General features: G+C 42.7%; 1 protein-coding gene across 8 annotated transcripts in view; it reads left to right on the top strand.

The window, feature by feature from the left end:
* Window positions 1–2872: 2872 nt before the first annotated feature.
* LOC129835413 (dynactin subunit 1-like) overlaps window positions 2873–6000 on the top strand; it is a 35131-nt gene continuing 32003 nt past the window's right edge. For all 8 annotated transcript variants that reach the window (XM_055901060.1, XM_055901059.1, XM_055901057.1 and 5 more), the window contains exon 1: window positions 2873–3022. The gene's annotated coding sequence lies outside the window, so the exon portion shown is untranslated. The remainder of the gene's footprint in view (window positions 3023–6000) is intronic.

The following is a 6000-nucleotide window of genomic DNA, read 5'->3' as shown; positions in this document are numbered from 1 at the left end:
TAAGCATTTCACTGTTAGTCTACACCTGTTGTTTACAAGAATGTGCCAAAGAATGTGTATTCGATTTTTGATACCTGTAAACCAAAATCTCAAATAATGTCCCCATGGGAGAACCATTTGAAGAACCCTTCTGGTTCCTGGTAGAACCCTTTTGGGTTCCATGTAGAGGCCTTTCTACAGATGGTTGTACATGGAACTCAAAAGGGTTCTGCCGGGAACCAAAAATGATTCTCCTATGGGAACAGTTGAATAACCCTTTTGGAACCTTTTTTTCTGCTGAGCTCATGTGAGTGGAAAAACAGTACGAATATTTTAATCAGTTTTGTTTCTATATAAACGTTTTGCGCATTGCTAGTTGAGAGCGTCACTCTAGGTCGTCACTAGTTACCACAATCACAAAGTAAGAAACTCCACCGATTTATGTAAGGTATCTTCTTAAAATGTTATTTTAAACCTAACCATAGCCACACTGCTAACCTTAAATTAAGACCAAAAAGCTAATATTGTTTAAATGAATTTATACGATTTACCAAATTAAGACTTTGTGGCTGTGTATAACTAGTAACAACCGTCACTCACCATATTATATTGAATCTGACAATTAATCTTGATGGCTGTAAAGTTGTCTCAAATAAAACTGTGAAGGACCTCGGCGTTACTCTGGATCCTGATCTCTCTTTTGATGAACATATCAAGACTGTTTCAAGGACAGCTTTTTTCCATCTACGTAATATTGCAAAAATCAGAAACTTTCTGTCCAAAAATGATGCAGAAAAATTAATCCATGCTTTTGTTACTTCTAGGTACTAGGTACTACTGGTAGGTACTACTTCTAGGTACTACTGCAATGCTCTACTTTCCGGCTTCCCGGATAAAGCACTAAATAAACTTCAGTTAGTGCTAAATACGGATGCTAGAATCCTGACTAGAACCCAAAAATTTGATCATATTACTCCAGTGCTAGTCTCCCTACACTGGCTTCCTGTTAAGGCAAGGGCTGATTTCAAGGTTTTACTGCTAACCTACAAAGCATTACATGGGCTTGCTCCTACCTATCTTTCCGATTTGGTCCTGTCGTACATACCTACACGTACGCTACGGTCACAAGACGCAGGCCTCCTAAATGTCCCTAGAATTTCTAAGCAAACAGCTGGAGGCAGGGCTTTCTCCTATAGAACTCCATTTTTATGGAATGGTCTGCCTACCCATGTGAGAGACGCAGACTCGGTCTCAACTTTTAAGTCTTTACTGAAGACTCATCTCTTCAGTGGGTCATATGATTGAGTGTAGTCTGGCCCAGGAGTGTGAAGTTGAACGGAAAGGCTCTGGAGCAACGAACCGTCCTTGCTGTCTCTGCCTGGCCGGTTCCCCTCTCTCCACTGGGATTCTCTGCCTCTAACCCTATTACAGGGGCTGAGTCACTGGCTTACTGGTGCTCTTTCATGTCGTCCCTAGGAGGGTGCGTCACTTGAGTGGGTTGAGTCACTGACGTGATCTTCCTGTCTGGGTTGGCGCCCCCCCCTTGGGTTGTGCCGTGGCGGAGATCTTTGTGGGCTATACTCGGCCTTGTCTCAGGATGGTAAGTTGGTGGTTGAAGATATCCCTCTAGTGGTGTGGGGGCTGTGCTTTGGCAAAGTGGGTGGGGTTATATCCTTCCTGTTTGGCCCTGTCCGGGGGTATCATTGGATGGGGCCACAGTGTCTCCTGACCCCTCCTGTCTCAGCCTCCAGTATTTATGCTGCAGTAGTTTATGTGTCGGGGGGCTAGGGTCAGTTTGTTATATCTGGAGTATTTCTCCTGTCTTATCCGGTGTCTTGTGTGAATTTAAGTATGCTCTCTCTAATTCTCTCTTTCTCTCTTTCTTTCTCTCTCTCGGAGGACCTGAGCCCTAGGACCATGCCTCAGGACTACCTGGTATGATGACTCCTTGCTGTCCCCAGTCCACATGGCCGTGCTGGTGCTCCAGTTTCAACTGTTCTGCCTGCGGCTATGGAACCCTGACCTGTTCACCAGACGTGCTACCTGTCCCAGACCTGCTGTTTTCAACTCTCTAGAGACCGCAGGAGCGGTAGAGATACTCTTAATGATCGGCTATGAAAAGCCCACTGACATTTACTCCTGAGGTGCTGACTTGCTGCACCCTCGACAACTACTGTGATTATTATTATTTGACCATGCTGGTCATTTATGAACATTTCAACATCTTGGCCATGTTCTGTTATAATCTCCACCCGGCACAGCCAGAAGAGGACTGGCCACCCCTCATAGCCTGGTTCCTCTCTAGGTTTCTTCCTAGGTTTTGGCCTTTCTAGGGAGTTTTTCCTAGCCACTGTGCTTCTACACCTGCATTGCTTGCTGTTTGGGGTTTTAGGCTGGGTTTCTGTACAGCACATTGAGATATCAGCTGATGTACGAAGGGCTATATAAATAAACGTTGATTTGATTTGAAATTTGATTTGATATGTCACGCCAAATACTGATTGCAAATGTTTTTGATGTTTGTTCAGGTTGCCAGTGATTTCAGAGACTTATTTGTACTTCTAGACATGTCTCACATTTGTATATAAAACGCGAAAATGAAGTTTAACAACATTTACTTAGAAGTTGAGTTACTTTATATTATATAGCTGACCTTTGTAGGCCTACTCACCACCGTGGATTGTCAGTGCACATAGTTATCCATCAATACAACAGGTGTGGGCGCTTGGAAAATATTCGTTTTTTTATGTTTGTGTGATATCGTGTCCTGATGTTAAAAATGTATTAGCCATTGTTATTGGAACTACTGTAATGTAATTCCAATTAATACAAATTTCACTTTTGTCAGAAGAACCGGAAGTAGACCATTTATAATAAGAAAAAAGCACCGGAAGTTGTTGTGGGTGGACCGTTCTTATAATAGCTTATTATAGGGTGGACATGGCATTTTGCTAACTGACCCTTGCATGTATATTTTTTTCTTCCTTTTAACCAACAAGTTATTTTGGAACATCATACCAAACTTAACTTTGTCAATTTGCAGGTAGGTGGTAGAAGTTTGCTAACGTTATCTATCTTCTCAAGATTATTGACTGTTAGGTTAACACTTCGCATCTAGTATAACGTTAGCTAGCTATCGTTTCTAGCTACAATGAAATGTATTGTTGATTTAACGTTAGCTAGCAAATTATTTTAGTTAACGTTAGCTCGCCACAGTCACTGCTTCTTTCTATGGGAAAACCGTATGAATATACATTTTTCAGAGTAGTTAGCTAGCTAATTTGTTTGCTCGAGCTAACTAACGTTAGCTAACATTACAATCAGATTTTTGACTGACGCGAAACACCACAGTTAGCTAGCTTAGTAACCAACTAGCGTTAGTTAACTAAGTTAGATGACAAACGTTAACCACGGAACCTGGCTAGCTAGCTAGTTTAGCTTGCCAACTCATAATGTTTGTGCTGGATGACACTTTCACCTGATCTTACAGGGCAAGATGACACTGACAATCTGTGAAGTAGATACTCCTGAAAAGGAGCATGATCATTTCTATTGGTGACAGTCAAGTGCTGACATGAGCATAATCAGAAACACATCCGTTCTCACTGACTGAGTGATGTTCTTCTTTCAGTATAGAGGTCCATATCAGGCCCTACTAGTGTCTTGTCAGGTATTGTTATGACAAGATTATTTTCTGTTTTCCCATAATGAGCTAGCTGCTACAGCTGGAGACAACAATGTTATTGCGTACTTGCTGGGTTTCGGGAGAAGTACACAAGCTCACTTAGAGTTGTGGTGATTTCTGGATGCTGAAGGCAAAGCATCACTAATAGCTTCCCCTGCCAGAGACCCTTCTCTTTTTCACTCCTCTCCTGTCTCTGTCACAAACACTTCCTCTCAGAAAAACAGTGAGAGAAGCTAGGAGGAGAGATGGAAAAGCTTACACTGTTTCATACTGTTGTTATTTTGCGGATAAATAAGGCAAGTCAATATGGCTGGAATGCACAGGCGGCATTCCGTGGCCGTCCTGGCAATGGGCCGGGGTAGCTTGGTGAGTCCTATCTGATATTCTGTCTAAGACTAGACTAATTCCTACATATGAGTTGATTTGATTGAACGGACAAACAGCAACAGTCAGTTATTTTACCTAAGGCTAGTGATTGTCTATAGGCTACTTTTGATTTGATACTTGCGTCAACCATTTTTAGTGGTGCCACATTCGAGAACAGAACTGTATCAAGAGCAGTTCTCTTGTTGATTCTGCTGGCAAAGAAATGAAGATAAAATACTAGTTTTACTCACAATGCAGGCTATGCAGCACGGTGCTGAAGATGATGATTTTGGTGATGATGATGATGATGAGGAAATAGCATGTTGTGGCTCCATGATCTGTTCACCGCTTCAGCTGAAGAAGTCACGGTTAGGAAGGAAGGGTAGACTATCCCAATGTTAATGGCATTTCCTGGGTGTTCCGGTGTTATGACATAAGAGCTCAGTTTCTAGTTCTCTTGTTTCTAGTTTCTGACTAACACCATTCCTGCCATGATCCTGGCTACTCCTCCCAGTTGTCTGCCTTTTGGACTATATCTATCAGGCTAGCTACAGCTAATCTGGTCTCCTCTCACATGGCATTGCCTCCCTGAAGACCCACATATGATGTTTGCCATGTTCCTCCATGGCCCATTTTGACCATTTCTCAAAGATTTCCTCAGTGTGGGTAGACGGTGAGCGGTACTGTCTGTGTGTCTACCGGCCGTAATGGTTACAGTCTGCTGAACCATATGACTGGGCGTGTGACTGCTCTGTCCTCAGGCTGTCTGTGGCCTAGCTAGCATGAGTCAGCTGGCTGTGTGTCTATATGGCCTAGCTAGCTAAGAGTCAGCTAGTTGACATTCAGAGGAGGGAACTAGACCTAATGGATATATCATCAATATGTTGTTTGTTTCTAGTACTTGTTGTGGAATAGGTCTATATAAGCCATTTTCTCTCTCAGCCTCTTCCTGGCAGTCTGTGAACTAATGGGCAATTAGGCCTAGTTATTTAACCTTTATTTAACTAGGCAAGTCATTTAAGAACAAATTCTTATTTACAATGTCGGTCTACCAAAATGCCTCCCGTGGGGACGGGGGCTGGGATTAAAAATACAAATATAGGACAAAACGCACAACCGCTTTACTTTATCTTGGCCAGGTCGCAGTTGTAAATGAGAACTTGTTCTCAACTAGCTTACCTGGTTAAATAAAGGTAAAAAAGAAAAAACACTACATAAAGAGAGACCTAAGACAACAAGACAGCATGGCAACAAGACAGCATGGCAACAAGACAGCATGGCAACAAGACAGCATGGCAACAAGACAGCATGGCAACAAGACAGCATGGCAACAAGACAGCATGGCAACAAGACAGCATGGCAACAAGACAGCATGGCGACAAGACAGCATGATGACAACATGGTAGCAGCTCAAAACATGATACAAGCATTATTGGGCACAGACAACAGCATCAAGGGCATGAAGGTAGAGACAAAATGCATCACGCAAAGCAGCCACAACTGTCAATAAGATTGTCCATAATTGAGTCTTTGAATGAAGAGATGGAGGTCAAATTGTCCAGGTTGAGTGTTGCAGCTCGTTCCAGTGACTAGCTGCAGAGAACTGAAAAGAGGAGCAACCCAGGGATGTGTGCTTTGGGAACCTTTAACAGAATGTGACTGGCAGAACGGGTGTTGTATTTGGAGGATGAGGGCTGCAGTAGGTATCTCAGATAGGGGGGAGTGAGGCCTAAGAGGGTTTTAAAATAAGCATCAACCAGAGGGTCTTGGGACTTGTTTACAGAGATTACCAGTTTACAGAGGATTATAGAGTGCAGTGATGTGTCCTGTAAGGAGCCTTGGTGGCAAATCTGATGGCCGAGTTGATGGCATGGAATGTTGTCATCAATAAAAATATGTTTGCATGCTTCACTTTGTTGTTGTGGAAAATCCAATGTTCAAATGTTTTATCTTAGATCTCACCAAGAACT

Source organism: Salvelinus fontinalis, chromosome 36 (assembly GCF_029448725.1).
Source record: "Salvelinus fontinalis isolate EN_2023a chromosome 36, ASM2944872v1, whole genome shotgun sequence".
In the NCBI taxonomy this organism is placed as follows: domain Eukaryota; kingdom Metazoa; phylum Chordata; class Actinopteri; order Salmoniformes; family Salmonidae; genus Salvelinus; species Salvelinus fontinalis.
Note: the sequence above shows the minus strand (reverse complement) of the source record. Positions and strands in the feature narration are given on the sequence as shown.